We start from the raw sequence: 21870 nt of genomic DNA on the forward strand, positions 1-21870 counted from the left end.
TGCTATCAGTTCAGGGTGTCCAGGTGGTTGATTATCAGACTTTGCCACCTCGTTTTCCCCAGAATCTGCCTTTTGTGGGGTGGAAGTCTGAGTTTGTCCCTTACTTAAATGTCTTCTTAGTATTGTTTTTGGTATTGTCCTTGGTTTAAGTCCTGGGTTGATATTTTGAAGTTGCTTATTGTAAGTATCTTTGTTGATGTATTTAGAACCCTTATGGAATGATTGCTCCTCAGAGGTGTCTTCCAGATATAGCTGCTCTTTAGGTTTTGAGTCTCTAATGGCTCTGAGGTTATCTCATTTTCATTATGCCAGGAAGGACAGCTGATTAGATCAATCACAACACCTTAGCCCTAGTCATACAATTACCAACACAAAAGCAACAAGTACCTCTTAGAAAATGACAATTTGTGGTAGTTATTAATCTATCACCTTTAACTGTGTGAATTAAATCAAAATCAAGGACCAACCCAACATATGTTTATAGTGAATAAACTCTTCAATATAGCAACTTTTCCCTTCAGAATGGGGAGTTAGAAAGAGTTGGAGAAGGAGGTTTAGGTAGGTAGCAGGATAGGGGAAGGTTAGCAGTGAGGCCAGAGGACACAGGTGAGAGAAGGAAAGAGAATAAAAGAAAAATAAAGAAGAAATATAAATTAGGGCCAGAACAGGAACAGAAAGGGTGATGAAGAACAATGTGGTACAGCAAGGGAACAAGAGAGAGAGAGAGAGAGAGAGAGAGAGAGAGAGAGAGAGAGAGAGAGAGAGAGAGAGAGAGAGAGAGAGAGAGAGAGAGAGAGAGAGAGAGAGAGAGAGAGAGAGAGAGAGAGAGAGAGAAAAGAGAAAAGAAAGAAAAAAGAGAAAAATAACAAATTTAAAAGAGTAGAAAAAGAAGGAAAAAATTAAAAAGAAGAGCAAAAAAAAATACTGGTAATTTTGAAAATAACAAATAAAAGATAAAACTGAAGGGACTCTTTCAGGGTATGTCTCTTCTGTCACAATAAACAATGTGGGCAGCAGTGTGCAGTTATAAGTCAATGAGTTTCAGTAAGCCAGTCACAGACCTGTGAGATTCAGGCAGATTTCTGGCTCCAAGTCCCAAGCTGAGCTCCCTGTCCTCCCACAGAGTTGAACTGTGCAAGGTTCTATTGCAGGTTCCAGCTGCCTTTCCCCTGAAGATAGTCCAGGTTCTGATGGGAGGTGACGATCTCTCTAACTTACCAAGTACAGTGTTCTGGTGTACCTTTATTGCAGAGATTCTCTTCACTTTTCCAGGGAGCTTCAGTTATCATCAGAGAGCCTGAGAGAGGCCCTCTCTCTCTCTCTTGTTCAGTTCTGCAGCTCAGGACAATGGCCGTTATGTCCCCCTGTGCCTCTGTAGTGTGGAACCAGGTGCAAAGCCAAGAGCCCAGAGGTGGCATGGTGGTGGGAGCTTTGTTGTTGCAGGAGCCTGTGCGGCTGCACAGGAGGCTGGTGGGTGTGCCTGGGGGGTCCTCACCAGGCCTTGGTGGCAAGTAGGTGTAGCCAGACAGACAGATCTGGGCCCAGTCAGTCCTGGATTCTCTGCCTGCATGGCTCTGCCCACGCGGCTCCATGGGCAGGCGGTGGGCTTGCCCTGGGAGTCCTTACCAGATCTTCAACAAATATACTACTTAATGATAAAAATTGAGTCACTTCAACAAGAATATGTAACAGCTGTAAATATAGATGCACCAAACCTCATAGCCCCTCAATATATTAAACCACATTGAGATAACTAAAGGGAGATGCAGTCATCTTAAAAATAAAAAAAGGAAACTAGGGCCAGGGATTTAGCTCAGTGGTTCTGCCACCTGCCTTGCAAGCACAAGGACCCGAGTTTGATCCCTGGTACCAAAAATAAAAAATAAAAAATAAATAAAAAAAGGAGACTTAAATTTTTCTCTTTCCCTAATGTATACAACAATCAGAGAGAAGATCAGTAAAGACATGACTTGAGCAAAACTCTAGAACAATCTGATTTAAGAATATATGTAGAACCTTCCATCCAATAACAGCAGGATCCACATTTTTCCTCTGTATTGAAAAATATTCAGAACATATGTTACACAGCAAAACAAGTCTTAATACATTTAAAAACATTGAGATGATACAAACTTCTTATTATAATAAAATAAAACTAAAAATCATTATCTGAAAGGAAAATCACAAATATATGGAAATTAAATAATATACTATTAATCAATGGTTCAAAAAAAGTCATAGGGAAATTAGAAAATGTCTTTGATGAGAATAGCAAATACATTCAAACAAGACAGAACAATCTTTGCAACAAATGGTGCTGGGAAAATCTGATGTGTGTTTACAAAAGTATGAGTTTGATCCTTACCCTACACCATATACAAAATTAACTCAAAATGGATCAAAAATCTGAACATAATGGCTAAAACTAAAGTCCTTTAGGAAAAAACAGGAGAGAGATTTATGGTTTTGAATCTGGCATTTATTTTTTGGATATGACACTAAAAGCATAAGCAACAAGAGTAAAAATAGATACACTAAGGTATATCAATATTTAAATCTTTATGCATAAAAAATACAATACACAGTGAAAGACCTAACTTATGGAATGGGAGAAAATATTTGTAAATCATATATCTGAAAATGAGTTAGTATCTAGAATATATCAAGGTCTCCTACAACTCCACTACAAACAAGACAATTAAAAGTTAGTAAAGGACCTGATACTTTTTTAGAGAAGAAATACACAGGAAAAGATTTTTCCACAACATTAATAATGAGAGAAATGCAATTAAAACTATAATGATATGCTCTGGGTTTTCAGGAAAACAAGACAAATGTTGATAAGGGTATGGGGAAACTGGAATCTTTATGCAGCATTGGTGGGAATATAAAGTTATGCAGTCATTATAGAAGACAGCAGGAAGTTCCCCAAAAACTTAATGGAATTACCATATAATCCAAAAATTCAAATTCTGGGTATATACTTCAAATGATTGATAAAAGAGCTTCAAAGAGATATACTTACACTACTGTTAACAGCAGAATTATTCACAATAGTCAAAAGGTGGAAGTAACCCAAAAGTCCAATGACAGATTAATGAATAGGTAAACAAAATATGGTATGTACACCCCATGGGGTTTTATTGAGCTTTAACAAGGAAGGGTACCTTGAAGACATTATAATAGATGACATAAGCTAGTCACAAAAGAATAAATGCTATATATGTTTTCACTTATTATAAGGTGTCTAGACTAGTCAAATTCACAGATAAGAAGTAGAATAGCAGTGTCTGATTTCTAGAGGAGGAGGAAATGGGAGTTTTGTTTCATGAGTATAGAGTATCAGTTTGCAGGATGTAAATAATTTTGTAGATTGGTTGTACAACAATGTGGATTTACTTACTACAGAACTGTACCTTCAAAAAATAGTTACAGTAACAAATTTTACATTATCTATATTTTAATCACAGTTAAAAATTTTTGAAAATGTTCAACAATGTTCATGCCATCTCTTTACTATGCATCATCAATGAAAGTTTAGAAAATTTTGAGTGTTAGAACAACTACTTAAAAGTTGTCGTCTGTGACTGTTATGCCCAGATTTCGAGGTCCCAAAGACCACCAGGAGGCCGTTTCCGATGTAAGCACATGAGGGTCATTTATTCGAGCTTAAGCAGGGACTCTCAATTGTCACCAACACAGCGGATGGAGATTGAGAGCCCCGAGTTCCAAATTAGCAGGGTTTTTATAGAGGTTACAGCAAGGTTTGGAGATTCTCTACTTAGCAGTTACAATGATTGGTCAGCGCTTAACATGCATGAAGTGTACATTTCTGATTGGGTGAACTCATCAGGGGTAAGGGGTGATTACGTATAGGTTTTACAAAAGAAAAGAAGGACAAAGGTTAGTGGGCAACTGTCACGTATTGATGGTCAGCAGACACGGTGACTAATGGTCACGACCACCCAGCATTGACAGTCAGCACATTAACAGACTGTTCCTACAGATAGTGGGCCCAGGATGTTCATTTCCTGGGTAAACAGATGGCTGAGTAATTAACTTAGGGACTTTGGTTTGTTACAGATTGTATCTTTTGTCCTAGATCAAGCACATTTTAATCATTAATGTGAGAGGACAAAGGAGACTACTCCATTTTGGGCAAAAGTGGAGTCATTCTGGTTTCACATAAGCAAAATGGAGTCACTTTGGTCTCACATGACCTACATTGAAACTTATTGTATTTCACCTAATGTACTGTAATCAAGTTCTCAAAATTCTGATTCTGGTTATTGTTTTTAGAATTGAACTCCATTGGAATTTGTTCACTGCTGGGATTGAACAGAGGATCTGTCTATGCTAGGGAAATGCTCTACCATTGAAAGACATCCCTAGTCTATTTTTTATTATTTTGAGACAGGGTGTCACTAAATTGGCCAGACTGGCCTCAGACTTGTGATCTTCCTTTCCCCAGTCTTACAGGTGGCTGGGATTATAAACATGTACCACTGCACTCAGCTAGGTTGGAATAATTTAATGCATATTTAATGAATGGAATCCCATGAAATCTCAGCACTCTTCTAGAGAGACGGGCAGGGTGGAGCCATGGCCTTTGAGCCCATAGCTTTGCTATCAAGTGTCCTCTTTATGTTACAGGTTAGCATATACCTTGATGTAAAATCATGCCCCTATGACCAATCCCTCCGTGGTGCTGCCTGACACCAGTGCTTGAGGGGCTCGGTGGGCTTCTTGCCCTGCAGAGATCTTTGCCACCTTTCTTTTCTCAGCTGTGGCTGAGGGAAACAGAACCAAACTAGCCCTCTCTGTAACCCTGAGGGGGTTTGGCCTGCAACTTCCCTGCTCTCCCTTTTCTCAAGTGAATGAATTGTTGGGAAAGTGGGAGAAGGCAAGCTAGAAGCTCTCCAGTCAAGACCCATGGTTTTCAAAGGAGCTTGACTCTTGCTCTTTCTGCTCTGAACTAATAAATATGTTACCAAAAAAAAAAAAGAGTTGCATTGAATTATAATTGCTGAAAACAAAGTTTGCAAATGAGAAATCATTGTTAACATCACAAAAAATCAAAGTGAGAACTTAGCAAATTAAAGAATGAGCACTCCAATAATGTTTGAGGTATAATTTATAAATTGTTTTATTGTGTTTGAAATATTTGATTTGGCAAATAAGTTCATTGGTGTTACTTTGTTAAATTTATACTTATGAACTGAATGAAAAGAACCTGATGAGATCTAGCTTTGCAGTATTTAATTTTGAAACATTAAAAATACTTGATGAATCTTACAGTCAATGTATTTTAAGAAGTATATTTTGAATAAAGGAAATAAAATAGCAACTGTGGGAATAGTTAAGTTCTAAATACATTTATACAATTTACATAAAAACTAGAATTGAGAAATTTCTTTATTTAAAATAATTTAGGATTCATTTAGAAAAATTTTCTCTTACCATTTATCTCAGTACTGTTAGAACAAACAATATTTCAAATACAAATACTATATTATATACAGAAGAATGAAAAAATTTCACCAGTTTTGTAGGCATGAATCTCAAAATGTAATTTTGAAATAAATGCCAGGCACATTTTTACCAATAGAATTATTGGGCTTTACATTTTAACATTCTTAGTGTTTTGTGTATTTCATGGTAAGAAACATGTACCTTATGATAGATTTATTTTTTTTTGTATTATAATTGATATCTTAGTACATTTTAGTTGTTCTAACAAAATACTTGAGACAAGGTAATTTATGAAGAAAAGAGACCATTTATGGTGGTGCCACCTGTAATCCCAGCTCTTTGGGTAGCTGAGGCAGGATTACAATGTTGAGCCTAGTCTAGGCAATTTAATGACTTAGGAAGACCTTGTCTCCAAATAAAAAATAAAAAAGGAGTTGAGGATGTAGCTCAATGTGAAGGCCCTGAGTTCAATTCTTGGTACCACACACATATGTGTAAAAGATTTGCTTAAATTCACATTTGTAGATGCTGAACAATCCAAGATTGGGCAGCCAAGGCTACTGACAGCCTCCTGCGGCTTCGTGACAGAAGTTGGAAGGGCAAGTGGGCCTATGCAACAGAGACAAAACCCAAATGTTAGTTTCACTTTATAACACTCTTGGTAACTAATTCAGTTCTATGGGCATTGAAAGTCACTCCCATGATATTGTAGATAGGTAAGTTCATTAGATATTTTGTAGGTAGTCAGGGCCTCCCTTAAGGCACCAGCCTTCAAGGCCCCAGTCCTTAAGGTGCCAGCCATCCAGGAGCCAACACAGCAAGGAGCCAACATGGAGAACAATTGAGGCACATTCACTGGTTAGCATTATAAAAGAGGAGCCACTACTTCCCCTGGGGACAGATAGCAGTGATTGACATTCTAAATGGGAAATTTCTTGGGTGTGGCTTGTTTTCCCATTTGATCCCCATTTAATCAATATTACCTAGATGACTGTACTTGTAATCTTTGACCCACCTCATGCCCACCTTGTAAATTTCCATTGGGTCTTATATTTTTGCCCCACTTTGTACCCACCTCATCACATGGCTTTGCTGTATAAAACATCGTTGAAAAGTGGAGTGGGTGGGTAACCCACTTTCCAGTCCCCCTCTGTCTCTCTTAGACAGAAGATTTCGCTCAATAATGTTTTCCTACTCTTAACCTCCATTGTTCCTAGAATTCATTCTTCGATTTTAGAGAGCTGGAACTTGTGTTTCAGATATCTAGTGGGTTTGGGAGTTATATCTCTTCCCCCTATATCAATAACACATGCTTTAACCTCTCTTAAGAACCTAATTGCCTCTTAAAGGTCCTTTTCTCACAGCTACCACATCGGCAATCAAGTTTCTACATGAGATTTAGATTTATTCAAATCATAGCAGGATGTCTCAATGTAAAATTAAATTTTCTCATTGTGTGTGTGTGAGGAGTGATTATGCACACATGAACAAGCACAGTATCTGAGAGCGATAAGATTCTCGGATCACAGTTACTTTTTATGATAAAATATATGTGTTATTTTATGATTTTTAGTTGAGAAATTGCATTTGAGAAGTCATAATTGGGCAAGAAACTACCAACAAGTTCCTGAGTGGATCACCTAGGTACAACACATATTCATTCCTGCCCCTGTTTTGTTAACAGCAGTCAGACCTTTCCTTTGAGAGGCAGGATCAAGGGCTTCTGCCAAGATGGTGATTCCTTTCCTTCCTCACTGTTCCCTCTGTACCTGAGTGCTGGAGTGCCCAGGCAGCCATCAGAGCTCTTGGTTCCATGGTCCTTTGCTATGCCTCCTGGTGAATGAGTGCCATTTTGGGTAACAGAGGCACATGATGTTCCAAGTACCACCAATGGGACCACTGAGTCTTCCCTTATTGCCAGTTAGCCAGCAATTAATCCATTTCCACACCACTCAGCACCTTCTTTTGTCAGCATCAGTTGGGATAGAATGACATCTTGGGATGCAGGTGCTGAGATGTGGTTTGGAACATAGAGGAGGACAGCAAGATGGCAAAGACGTTGAATGACTTCAATGCCTGGAAAAGCCTCTTCTGAACTTGCCAGGAGCTCTGAAATATTGATGGTCCATTAGAATTTTCCAAAGTTGTCAAAAATAATCAAGGACTTTTAGCCCCCAGTGGTGGTCAGTGGACCATTAGATGTGGGTGTGGCCCAGGTCTGGGGAAGGCATGCCCTGAGTCTGTGTGGCTGGAGCAAACCTGAATGGATTGAAAACTGGAGCCACCAAGGGAGATGCAGGTATGCGTGTGTCTCTGTGTCCACCAATGAGGATCTAGACTCCAAAGTTGTCATCTTCTTTTAATGTTTCACATTTTTGTATCTTGAAGTATATTTTCTGATATTTTTCTCACTTGTTCTTTTAGGTCAATTATAGAACTCTCAGTTATAGTTATAGTCTACTGATTGCATAATGGCAAAATCGTGATTTTTTTAAAAAACTGAAAAATATACTTGGGGAGGTACTTTTCTCCTAAGTGCTCCTATCACATTTTAACTCAGCTTTTCATCTAAACCCTTGACTAGTCTATTTTACTGGGTCCATATTGTGACCATTGAGCTTATTTTCTACTTCCTAAGTGCTTGACCACTTGAAATAGTTCATATTTTGCTTTGTTACCTGACGGGACCCTCCCAGCTAGTTATTCATCTTCTAAATGGTGGCAAGAAAGGTGATAGATATCTCTCCAATTTAGGGTGGCTGCTGTATATAATAGCTACCTTCTTTCCAACATGCCCCTACTCCCACCAAAAGAGTAACCTAATACTTGCTCTTGCTCTCCTAGCAACTAGTGACGTCACCGGCTCCTCCATTCCCTAGCCACTACCTCACTCAACCCCACCTCAGCTCCTACAGGGCCCACCCCTGCTCCTGTAAAAGGTATTTGCTGTCCTGGCCGTATTGCTTTTGTCTCTCTTTTGTTCAGAGACACCCCCCCACCCCCCCACCCCCCTGCAGATTGTCCCTACAATAAAGGCTTGTTGTGGCCTGGTCTGGTCTTGGTTTTTGGCCTTTTACCTGACAAAAGGTTTCTCTTTCACTGCAGGAAAGAGTGCAGAAACAGTGGTGTTGCCCACCCTGCTGAGAACCTAGGAAGCCACTCTGGACAGGACCATCTCATGGAGCTTCTCCACTCATTCATATTTTAGTTTCTCTTTGTCTATTTAAAAAAAAACTATTTGGTGATTTTATCTGATATTTTAAAAATTACAAAACATTGCTATATGTTTTGTTTTGTATCTGTTCTGTTTGATTCCTTGCATTGCACAGAGAAGCTATGATTCCTCTAAAATCCATTTTGGTCTCTAAGACTCAGTATTCTCTGCAGAGATTTTATTCCTTTAAGAAATTAATCCCAGTCCTGATTATCTAGAAAAAGATCTGACTAAACCGGAAAGACAGGTTTGTTAGAAAACTATAGTGTATCATTGTCAGAGGAAGAAAGGTTCTGGAATCTGACTTTAGTTTGAATCTCAACAGTGCATTTATCAGGTTTAGATGGTTGGACAAGCAATTTAATTCAAATGTGATTCAGAGCATTCTCCTTAAAAAGGTCTCAAAATCATTTTGAAATTTAGCTCTGTTTTATAGAAATGAGTTTCATGCTCTAGTTATTTAGTGGGGCTTGAAGCTGAGCTTATGACTGTTTGATAAAGGCTGTTTGAGGTACTTTGTGTGACAAAATATCTGATTCTGTTTGATTATAAAACCAGGTCACAACAGATCACATTGAGTTTTGGTTTTTTGTTTTGTCTTAACCTGGGTTTTATTTTTTGTCTGTCTTAGTCTGAAGCAAGAAAGTTTATGTGCTCATAATTTATTGAAGTTATAACTTCTAATGAGCAAGAATGAGACAAAAGAAAAGGGGAATGCAAACCAAGGTGGTACATCACCCAATTGGCTATAGTGTCCTAACAAACAACACTGATGATTGGTCAGTGGGTTTTGCCTGTGGATTCATAGAAGTCATATAGAACTATTGTGCTTTGGGATAATCTATGGGAGATAGGGAGGAATTTATTTTTTGGATATTTTATCTTTAATTTCCCGCTGGTCATTGGCCAAGGAACAATAAAGCCTTCATACTATGAATGACATTTCTCAGATTCTCCTACCAGCACTTGGGGAAAGCAGAGTTTTGATAAATCCAGTATGGTTGAACCTGATCACTGGAGATGTTGGCTTAACTAGATGATATGAAAAGGAAGATAGAGACCAGATCTGCTAATGCCTAACGCCCATCCCACAAGAAACAAAACTGAAAGCAGTGTGAGGAGATATATTAATGAGCAATAGTGGCTAGATCTGTGGAGTAGGAAAATGGTTAGAGGAACTGTCAGGGACAGATGAAGCCATATACTTGTTTTGGTTCCTTATTCTATTCCTTCTTTCCTACTCCACTTCCTTTAATCCTCATTCTCACTGCCCTAGAAACCCCAATAAATCATTAGGATATTAGCTTTGTTGCATCTCTGTTCCCTAGGGAATCTGGCTAAAATATACCATCAGGAAAATCATGTTGGCCCACTAGAAATGAACAATAAGAAGGAGAAAACCATCTAAAGAATACAAAAAAATTTATTTCAGGCACATAAATAATTTCCAATACAGACAATTCCCAACTTATGATGGTTTGACTTACCATTTTTTACAGTAGTAAAAAAGTGAAGTGCATTGAGGAGAACTATACTTCAAATTTTGAGTTTTGATCATTTTCTGCACTAGCAATGTGCAATATAATATATTCTTGAGATACTGACCAGCATTAGCAATCTGCAGATCCCAATCAGCCACACCAAAATGAGAGTAAACAAACGACACTCTACAGTGTACTGTGTTTCCAACAGTTTTTGGATACAAGTATTTAATCAATTAAATGAAATATTTAACATGTTATCATAGAATAAACTGTGTTAGATGGTGTATTGGTCAGCTTTCCCATTGCTGGGACGAAATACCATGTCTGGATGATTCTAAGGCAGAAGTATTATGGTAGAAGGGAAGCTTTTCAATCCTTGGCAGCAGAGAAGCAGATCGTGAACCAGTAGCGGAGAGGAAGGGGCAAAGAACCAGACATTGACCCCCCCTAGGCCACTCTCTGTGACCCACCCAGACACACCCAGAAATGTGCTTCGCCAATTCCCTTGGGTAGGCCCCAAGAACAATCAAGATGATATTTCACCCTAAACTCCACATTTAATTTTGACTAACCATAGGCTAAGGGAAACACAAATAAATTTAAGACAGGCTAGTCTAAACTATGATGTTTGCTATATTAGATGTATTAAATTTTCAACTTAAGACATTTTCAACTTACCATGGGTTGGTTGGAAAATAACTCCACAGAGCCACAGATCATCTTCATTACCCTTATACACAGTATACATATCCTCTTTTTGTTCAATTTGTTGCAATCTATACCTTTCACTAGGAGTTTATTCATAATATATATTTCTAACTTAGTTTTTCATTTTATGCTTCAAGATATTTCCTTATTAATTGCTAATTAGTCTCATTACCTGTGCAAAGACTGTAACACCTCCTGAAACTTTTCTTACTTGCTATACAAGAGAAATTACAGAAGGTTAATAATGAAAGGTTGAGTGAGTACATCCACTAGTAAAAAAAAAAGCTTGATATGGGATCAATCATTGTAGACGGATGGGCTGGATATTGTAGTTGGGAGACATTTTTTTTCTTTGCATTGCTGAGAATCCAACCTAGAGCCTTGTGACTGCTAGGCACAGACTGCATTACTGAGCTACATCCCTAGCCTTTATACATCATGGTTTTTAAAATGAATTCCTGACAAACCAGTTTCTAGTCCTGCTCATATAGTATGAAACCCATAGATCTTGAGTGTGGAGCCCATCATCCTTTGTGTGGCAGTCAAGGCGACTGGTGTGCAGATCTCCAGCTGCAGGCAGAGTAACTAACCAAGTCCATTGGTCCATACTCTGAAACTCATCACTGTGTTTACACTGAAGCCTTACATCTGAGCTGCCTGTAGTCAGTGACTGAGTGTGAGAGGGATGCACAGGAAAGCCTGCTTCTGGGGAGGCCAGTATTTGCTTTGGCGCAGGGCTCCCTGTGGGCTCTACTGAGACTTTATGAGCAGTACACAGTCTAAGACTTTTCTTACTCAATTTTCTGTCCTTGTATCTCTTCTCCACAGGGCAGAGAAATGCTCATGATCTATTGGCTCTTCCTCTAGCTCCCCAAATTCCTCATACGTATTTGTATCTCTTACATGTACAATCTTGCTTTGTCTACTTCTTAGAAGGTCTAAATTAACATATCTCAGTGTGACAGTCTTCATTTGTAAAATATAAATTTTAATTGATGTGGCTATAGTCTTAAGATTGCTATTTTAGCTTTCAGGATTGCTAATGTTTCGTAAAGGTAATTATTTTGAAAATATTTTACACTTCATAACAGGAAGAAAAGTGAATAAACAGGTTTGTACTAAAATTCCACATTAGTTCATTACTGTGTGAATAGATTGATAAAAGAAAACACAGTTACACTGTGGAAAGGTGAGAAAAATAATCTTAAATGCTGGTCCTAAATCATGCTAAGAAGGCAACACCATTTTCTGTATGTGAGTTATATCCAAATCACTCAAAACACTTTCTGGCATAAAACAAAATAAAATGTTAATTATCATTATTTTATAAAACTTATTAACACTTATTATTTAAGCTAACATTTAGATGGCAGAAGATAACAGACAAGCCATAGAGAATACATAAATTTTAATATAATTTTCACATGTCACAAAATATTCTTTGGATGTTTATTCCCAGTGTTTAGCAATGCTGGCAAATGCAGATAAACAAAAGATATTGTTAAATTGTATTATATTATCTGACTAGGACCTTAGGAATGTGTGGAGATGGGGGGGGCGAATTTTGGTCTTTGTCTTTCTAATGGTCCCAGCCAATTAGACCTAACTAAAGTTAAGGTGCATTGAGGGTTTATGAATCATTGACCCAGCTTGTCACTTGTTTTTGTATGTCCTGTAAGCTAATAATAGTTTTACATTTTAAAATTCTTGAATAAAATTTTTGTGATATGTGAAAATTCAACAAAATTCAGATTTCCATGATGGAACAAAGCTTTACTGGCACCCAGCCACAGTGATTTGTTTACATCTTGCTTTAGGTTATTTTCATGCTATAAGGTATTTAAGCATTTGTGGGAGATACATTATGGTTGGCATAGCCTAAATATCTACACTCTGGCTCTTCATAGAAGATGTGTGACATCTGTTGATCTCCATCCAAATCCTGCAGTATCACATTTTGAGGAATGCAAATTCTGGCTTATGCCTTTCACAACTTTAAACACATATGGCCTATTTCTAGTGCTCAAGGAGAGGGTCTGGTGGGAAATGCTGATATTACTTCTGAGTGGTGACATTCACAAAGTTGTTTCCCTCAGCATGTCCAGGAGCACCTAGTCTTCTGCTGGCCACTTGGGTCAGATTAAAAGCATCTACAGGTACTCACTATTTTCCCTGCTTTGCACCTGGAGCTCCTGGGTAATTATCAAATAGCTTCATTCGGCACATTTTTCCCCTATCATCCATTGGCAGCTTCTTTTTAATTGCAATTTTGATGTTCTAATATATTTTCCCCTTTTCTCTTTTTGTTATTTGTTTTGTTTGTTTGTTTGTTTTGGTAGCATTGGGTATTGAGCCCAGAGCTTCATACTAGGCAAGCACTTTACCACTGTGCTACAAGTATTTTCTTAGCCCTTATTTTGCTAGTCTTTCAATATGTGCTTTAATCATCTGATTTCAAGATGTCTAATGTCATGCCAAACCATACCTGGACACTAACATTTAGTAGTTTAATGGTAGGATGAGACAAACAAGAATTTTAAAAATACATAAATTTTCTAAGAAGAAATTTTTCAAGGAACTGTGAAGTCGTCATTGAACTCATTGTTATAACCTGAATTAGGTTTTCTAAATTTTGTTTTTCTCCCTAAGGATTGTTTTTTCACTGATTTAAGCATTCAATTATTTTCTCTTTCTTTCCCTTTTATTGATTTTCTTGTTTCCTTCTCTGAGTAGGTACCATCCTGTTCTTATTTGAAATGCAAAGAATTAAAGAAATTAAAACAGAATTTTAACTAGTATTTCTTTTATCTAAATTAAGAAGGTAAGAGAAAGGTAACTTTTAATAATCCATTTTCTTTTTTTTTTGTTGTTGGTACCAGGCATCAAACTTGAGACCTTGCGCTTGTGAGGCAGATGACGGAACCACTGAGCTAACTCCCCAGCCCAATAATCCATTTTCCATTAATTGAAGAAGTGTTCACTCTCATGGCCATGTGGACTTACTTGCAAGTGTATGCATTTGGCTTACATTAGTTCACATCTTCTCATTTGTAGGAGAGTGTGTCCTGTACCATTAGTAAAAGTACCACCTGCACAGTTTCCAGTCAAAAGGGAGACTCAGTGAGTACTGTAGTAATCAGGTTTTCATCACCATGACAATATACCTGAGAAAGTCAGTTTAAAGGATGAAAGGTTTGTTATGGCTCTCAGTTTCAGAGGTTTCAGTCCATGGTTACTTGGCCTTGTTTGTTTGGGCCTGTGGTAAGTCAGAACAGTATGAAGAGGAGTGTGTGGGGAATTAAACTTCTTACCTCATGGTGATCAGGATGGAATTAGAGAGAGGGGAGGGACCAGTGCCCTTAAACCCCCTTTAGGGGAACACCCCTAATGACCCAACTTCTTTCTACTTGGCTGACCTCATAAAGGTTCCAACACCTCTAATAAACACCACAGATTGGCAACCGAGTCTTTATTTAACACATGGTCTTGAAAGGACATTAAACATCCAAGCTATAATGATTATAAAATATCAAGTTAGAGAAACCATATAAAATAATTTCCCTCTGACTAAATCTCAGCTACATTTTGTAATCTCTACTTTTTTTGTGGAACTGTTTGACTGTGAAGATAAATGTAGGACTTGACAAGACAGAGCATTAGGTTTATCAGCCTAAAGGAATCCTGAAACAGTTTGACATCAGTTGCTCTGGTTACTTTAGGCCATGTCCTTTTGTTAAACCCTGATAGTAGTTGACATCATGTGTGAATATATTGTATGAGGAAATAGTCTACAGACTGACATTGTCCTTAGACAAAAAGTTCTCTGGAAACAAGGATTCTGCTTGAATCTGTCCATTGCTATTTTTCTGTCTGAGTAGTAAATGTATTGACATGCACATGCTAATTTACCCAGCTAGCATTTACTGAGCACTGGCCATTCAGGTCTCAGATATAAAGAATTAAAACATCTTTAATCCCTTCAAGGTATTCTGTGTCTAGTATAGAGAAAGGTTTGTAAATCATGATATAAGAGTATGTGGTACATGCTAAGGCAGATCTAAGTGCAAAGAGGTTTTTCCTCCACACTGAAAAACTTCACAGAGGAGAAAATGTTCATGCTAAAAACCCAGCAATGTGTCGGAGTAACCAGACAGGCAAGGACAGACCAGTACAGAGAGAGATGGGTGTACAATAACTGATGCCTGAAGATCCTCCCTAGGCCTTGTGGCAAAGCTTAGGGTATCCTTTCCATTTGCCTTCTCCAACCCTAGAATCTGGGCTGGCTGTTTGACTAAATCTTGTTTAATGGAATGTGGCTGAATCATTTTGTGACTTCTGATGCTACATCCCAAGAAATCTTACAATCTCTAGCTGGGAATCCTAGAATCTTTGATTTTTAAGATAATCTCTCTTGGTAGAACTAACGGGGGACATGATCGATGCATGAACTTACTTGTGTATGGAAATGTCACAGAGAAACCTATTAATTTATATAATTAATATATGTTAATATCCTCTCCCTTAAAAACAATACAAGAACAAAAAGAGAGGCTTTTTCTTGGAAGCCATCTCAGTCGTGCATCTCCTTGAGCCGATTATGGCATGTGAAGCCTGAGCATTGTGCAGACTCTGTGAAAGAGGAGCCATCACATGGAGGTAGGCCAGCAGCCTTACGTGGAGGCATCAAACATGTGTATGAAGAACCTCTCTTGGAAGAATGTCTTCCAGCCTAGATATCTTAGTGTATTAGTTGAAGTCATACAGAGTTGAACACCTGGCATTATAGGTGTGATAACCCTGGAAGAATTTGAACTCAGAACCAAAGGTAACTTCGTGTGTGAATCAGATAAATGATCGAAATGAAGTTATTAAGTCTGTGTCTCTGCTTTCCCTCCCTCTTTCTCCCCATGTTCTTCATTGTATTCCTTCTCCTCTTCCTTTCTCTTTCTTCCTTCTCTCTCCATATCTTCTTTCTTCCTCTCCTCTTTCATGTTTTTTTTTCTCCTTTCTCCTCCTCTAACATTACGGTGGCTATTCTTTTTTACACAGTAACGAAGATCACAGGAAGTATCTTTCAATATACACTTTGTTTTAATGATCCTTTTACTTCCAGTTTCAAACTCAGTAACACAAGAGAAAGACTCTGAATGGTGGGACATGTTTCATTTTTTCCTCCCTGAATCAAATACTGCAGTTCATAAAATGGGCTATAAAAACTTGTTGGGTCAATGGCAAATGTGCCAAAGCATGGAGACTGCTATGAGTAGAATTCCCTCCAAATAAAACTAACAAAATAAGGAAGATTGTTTTTCTCTAAGGAATGGAGATGTTGGACTATAGTTAAATGGAAGAAGAATAGCAAGTAATGAACATATTTTAATCAGGTGTTTATCATGGAACTTCATTTGAAGTACAAATATAGCCAGAATTTTTACCAAGGAGTGTTGTGTAGCTACTTTAGCTTGTAATGAATTAAATGTGCTTTCTTGGTTACATAGTTTACCAAAGTCATGTGAATTTTCTTAAAAGTGTTTGGCTTTAATTTGTTTTTACTAAAAAAAGTGAAGATGTTTTTCTTTTTGCAAGAAAAAATATCAACATTATAAACTTTGAACTTTTCTTCCAAGTTTAACAGATGTGTTTGTATTAAGAGAACCATAGACTCACATTTAGTCACTTTGAGAGTGATAAGTGATAATTGTTTCAAGATGTTTAGTAAGGGAATTTAGTATACAGCTATAGCATAAACTCCTTAATCTATTCAATCACTCACTAAATTTTTAATGATGTGGTCCTCTCCTAGACCAAGTAAATAGATAAATCATAAAAGAAAAGAAAGAAAGAAAGAAAGAGAGAGAGAGAGAGAGAAAGAAAGAAAACAGAAAGAAAGAAAGGGATAATTAGCCTTGAATTTTTAGTGACCACAGAAAATGAGGATGAATGCACAATTACACTAGTATTGAGTATTCACAAAAGAAAAACATAAAATTTAAACTTGTTCCAACAATTAATTAAAAGAAAATCATTTTTCATATGAGTTTTCACATAGATGACACAGAAAGAAAGAGAGGTAATTAGCAATGTCTTTAATTATATCTTTCCTACAGGAAAAAACATCCAGAAATGTTCTGGAACAAATAGTCAGCCCCTACCTTGAGTTACTTGCACAATGGTATATAAAAGAGGCTTAATCACAAGGAATGACAGTCTCTGTCACTTAAAAATAATAATAATAATGATAGGGGATATGTTTCTAACACAACTGGGTCCCAACAAATTTAGTTTTTACCATGGACATGTATGCTATGGAAGTCAGGCCATTCACTACCAGACAGGCTAGAAACAATTACATTGTGGATATGGACTCTGCTGTTCACTAAAACTGGTAAATGTTCACTAAGTGGATCTAGATCAGGCTGCTAGAGCAGGAGAGAGAGAGTCTTGCTCTCTGGTTGCCATGAACTGAGCAGTTTTATTTTGTCATGTGCTTCTGTACTATTTCTGCCTTGCAGCCAACTGAACATGGATTAAATCCCCTGAACAATGAGCCAAATAAAATTCTCCCCTTTAAGTTGTGGATGTCAGGTATTCTATCCTAGTTATAGGAAATCTGACTAATACAGAAAACTAGTACAAGAGAAGTGGGCTCATTGATGTGACTATATCTGATCATGTGGTTTAAAAACAATTAGGATAGGTTTTCAGAAAGATTGTGGGAAGGTTTGGAGAAACTGGCTAGAGAAGATTCAGAATGCTGTAAAAATAGCTTGGTAGGCTATTCTGGTGAGTGTTTAGAAGGCTAGAATGCTGAGAGGGATTCAGATGGTAAAGATCAGGCTCAGGAAGTTTCAGTTTAGAACAAGGATTTGATTGGCAATTGGAGTAGAGGGCATGTGCATTACACTCCAGAAGAAAATTTGTCTTTGTTTTATCGATATCCTGAGACTTTGCAGGAGATTAAGGGCATTGAACTAATTAATCTTGTAGAGGAAATTTTAAGACAGCCTAAGGTTCAGACTGTGTCATGGGTACTAGGAGCTACTTTGAGCCAGATGTGTAGTAAGAATTAGGGGCTAAAGAGCAGAAAAATTTGAAACACATGAATTTTGGCTTCAAACAAACCATATATAAAGCTGGGAACAAAGGAGGCATGGATGCTAAAGAATTTAAAATTGAACCATTAAAAAGAAACTAAGTACTTAATATAGGGGTATGAAGAAAGATGCTTCTTGGGCATCTCAAGAATCAGAAACTTCACACAGATAGCAGGCTTAAAGATGCAAAACTGTTACTATTTCATTTGAGATAAGCATCTCTGTGACCCCTGCTTGATAAAGGTCACTTAGGGAATTCATTCCCAGGGATTCATTTCACATGTTCAGCACCCATTGAAACTCAGAGGCTGCTGCAGCCACTGTCCATGGGAGTGTGGCTACTGCTTCTGCTCCCAGAAGATCTTGGAATTGTTCATAGGATGGTGGTCTTACTGGCATATAGAATACAAGAACTGTGGATCAAGGAGTCTTCCACCAATATTTCCAAAGAATTCCTGGGAATTCAGGCAAGGAGCTGCTGAGAGGACAATGCATGAAGCCATGGGAATGAAGCTGAAAGTGCAAAGGAACCCTCACAAAGTCAGGAATTCTAGGAATGTGGAAAATGAACAGAGGAAACGTGAAGGCTCTGAGTAGAGTCATTCTGAGATAGGCCTTACGGATGTCATCAGGCAAGGCCATAAGAGTAGGGGAACCCATTCTCTGTGTGCTCAAATTTTACCAACATATGCCCCCAGATACTGGAAATGGTGCTACAGAATTTAATATCTGTCCTGATGGCTTTTAATCTTGCTTTGGACCAATTCTTTTGGTCCTATTCCTCCGTTTTGAAATGGGAATGTTTATCCTGAGACATTGTACTAAGGGATTGTGTAACTTGTTTTTGATTTTTGCAGAGGTTCATAGCTAATACTTGGCCTTGAGTCTCAGAAGAGATATAGACTTGGGCTTTTGAAAAATTCTAGAACTGTTGAAACTTTGGGAAAGGGATTATTGTGTTTCTGGTTGTATGAGGTATAGTTGCATTGTGTTAGGTACAATTATAAACTTACTACTCTCTTTATATGGAGATTAAGCATGGTGTAAGGAGATGTGTTCATGTGTGAAGATGACAGTTAATCCTGTGATCTTACCTGAAATTTTATCCTGGTTCATCAACATCATGGGGTAAGAAATGCCTCCTAGGTTAGTAAAGCATACTTCTGGGTGTGTCTGGGCAGGACCTTGGGTGGCATATGTAGTCCCTAGCCTCTTCCTCTGTTCTGATTTCTGGCTGCCATGAACTGAACATATTTTTTCTTCCATGTGCTGTTGCTGTGATATTTATGCCTTGGAGCCAGCCCATTATAGATTGAATCTCCCCAAAATTGAGCCAATTGAAACTCTCCTCTTTTAAGTTGTAGATGTGAATGTTGACTAAGACACCTTGCTTATCACCTTTCCATTTCTCTCATTTGTTTTGATCATTGTTCTCTCTGCGTCTATTCATCTACCTAAGATACCTACACTTTTAAAAAGTGGTCTTTCAAATATTATCATAACCTCTTTGCTTATTGGCTTCATTTCATTGACAAACATTATGTAACATTGTATCATGTCAAGGTAGGGAAAAGAAGAGTCAAAATCACCTCTGGAAAAGTTTTAGTTTACATAAATCAAACACGTGAAACTTTCAGGCTATGAAGCATACTTGTAAAGCACATGATTTCAGAGGATGGTTTTTATAGCCAGACTGCATAGGAATGAATCTAGCTTGGAGACTTTCTAGACATGTGATTTTTAGAAAGTCAACTAAACTCTTTTTGTATCAGCTGTTTGTCTATAAAATAGGATAGTAACAGTTCCCATCTCATGGGGTTATTGTAAGGATAAAATGAATTCATACAGGAATACATGAAAGGCACTTAGGAAAGCATATTGGTACATACTGAGGACTCAACTAATATTTGCTATAGTTATTCTTTTTAAAAAGCAGTGAATTTAAAAAATTTTTTTAAAACTCATTTGTTTAATCATGAGTCCCAAGGCTCTACCCCCACCAGACTCATTTAGTGTCTCCTCTATCTTTCTTCTTTTCACCAGACAAATGAATTCAGGCCCCTCAAAATGCTTGTTTCCTTCTGTTCTCATGGCTTTTGTGTTGGAGGTGTTTATAGAATTACACACCCCTGTTCTTGATTAGTTACTTTATTTCCTTTTCTTCCACAGTAAATTGTAAGCTCTATGAATGCAGAAAACTTTTCGCTCTCACCACCATTTTTCAAAGACAAGTACAGGTAATTCACATATAAATCATAGGGTAAAACAGAACCTGATCATACTATTTTCCTCTGAGAGTTAAGGATTCATCTTATAGAACCCAATATTATAGTCTTTATCCACTTTCCCCAAGTTTTTCCGTAAGAGTGACCCTACTCATCTCAATCTCTCTGTAAGCATCAATTTAGATATATAGCACACAGATTCTTGAAATCTTATTGTTCAAAAGGATCTATGAGGGCTGGGGATTTAGCTCAGTGGTTTTGCTGCCTGCGGCGCAAGTGCAAGGACCCGAGTTCGATCCCCAGTACCAACAAAAAAAAAGGATCTATGAAATCTCATAGACCAAAGTGACCATATCACTGCAATGAAATCTTGAAGTAAATAAATGATTTGTTTAATACCATACAGTTTACCAGAGCAAGAATCTGAAAAAAAAAGTGAAATCTGGTGCAAATAATAATGGTGTCTTTATCTGTTTGGACAACTAATTATTTTTCATACCTTTAACATAGAATTACTGAACTAGCTCATACCCTGTCTCTCTGACCATTTCATCTCAGAGATATATTTAAAAATTTCCTTTTCTTGAAGAACATCATTTGATACAAACAGAATTCAATGTGATCATGACAATTTATCATCATAGGAATAGCCACAAAAGGGAAAAGCAAAGCTCTTTGTTGAACATTTACTGTGTGCCCAGTCTTGTTCTCAGTATTATGAGTCAACTGATGGGGTCTTCACCTCTGTGTGACAGAGAGTTTTTGTGGGTGCCATGGTGATGACCATTTCACAAATGCAGAAGCTGAGGCCTTGCTTGAATAGTATTGCTGATGTTCACCAGTGGGTCAGACTAAAACCTTGGTGATCTTTCCAGACATAGTTCTCTTAACTACAGGTTTGTCTTGCCCTACTCAAAACAGAGAAGAAAGAGGTATAGTGATGAGAAGAGACTTCTTGGGGAGATTTTTCTTGGATAAACTTTGAAGTACCTGACAGACCCTTGGTATTTCCTTGGATCAATCTCCCTCCTATAATAATAGCTAAGGTAGGTCATTCTCACCAAGAGTTTCTTGTTCTGATTTTTTACACACATTCTTGCTCTTGTCCAGCTAATTTAGTCTCTTTCACTCTCTTCACTCCTCTACTTCCCTTGTCAAATCAGTCAGCTCAAAACACTTCTGCAGCCAAGCAACAAGGTTTACTAAAAAATGTGCCTGTAACTTTGCTTCGTCTCCTGTGGCAGGTCATGTTTCTCCAGCATACCTGAAAACCAGCTCACTATGGTCATGGCCATGGTTGTACTTAATCCTCAGTTTTCTTAGTGTCCTTTAGTGAGGGTTGGAGAACCAAGATAAAGCTCATGCCCATGTTACGTACTACAGGTAGGTCACACATTGTCCAGAGCATATGAATATCTATGTGACGGTTTATTTTATGTGTCAACTTGACTGGGATATGAAATTTGTCTCCTTTATCCCACCCCCCATTGGACTGCACAAGATGGAACACTTCACTTTACCTCTCCCCTAGGATCGGACTTAATGCCATTGGCTGTCTTGGTCTTCAGGCCTTCAGAATTGGTTGGAGTTAATTACTCCATCCCTACCCTTTTGCTGTCCAGCTTGCAGACTGTGAATACATGATGGGACTTTTCTGCCTGCATAGTCAAGTG

General features: G+C 37.8%; 1 long non-coding RNA gene across 4 annotated transcripts in view; it reads right to left on the bottom strand.

The window, feature by feature from the left end:
* Nucleotides 1-21870, bottom strand: part of LOC110349684 (uncharacterized) — a 149519-nt gene that overhangs the window by 54839 nt on the left and 72810 nt on the right. For 2 of the 4 annotated variants that reach the window (XR_015441292.1, XR_002395845.2), the window contains exon 4: nucleotides 14333-21105. The exons of the other annotated variants lie outside the window; for them this stretch is intronic. This is a non-coding gene — a long non-coding RNA (uncharacterized LOC110349684). Of the gene's footprint in view, nucleotides 1-14332; nucleotides 21106-21870 lie in introns of those variants that run through there. 4 annotated transcript variants of the gene reach the window in all.

The sequence above is a fragment of the Heterocephalus glaber genome, unplaced genomic scaffold (assembly GCF_053883595.1).
Source record: "Heterocephalus glaber isolate CG9 unplaced genomic scaffold, H.glaber_assembly_v1.0 deba00001509, whole genome shotgun sequence".
Taxonomy (NCBI): Eukaryota; Metazoa; Chordata; class Mammalia; order Rodentia; family Bathyergidae; genus Heterocephalus; species Heterocephalus glaber.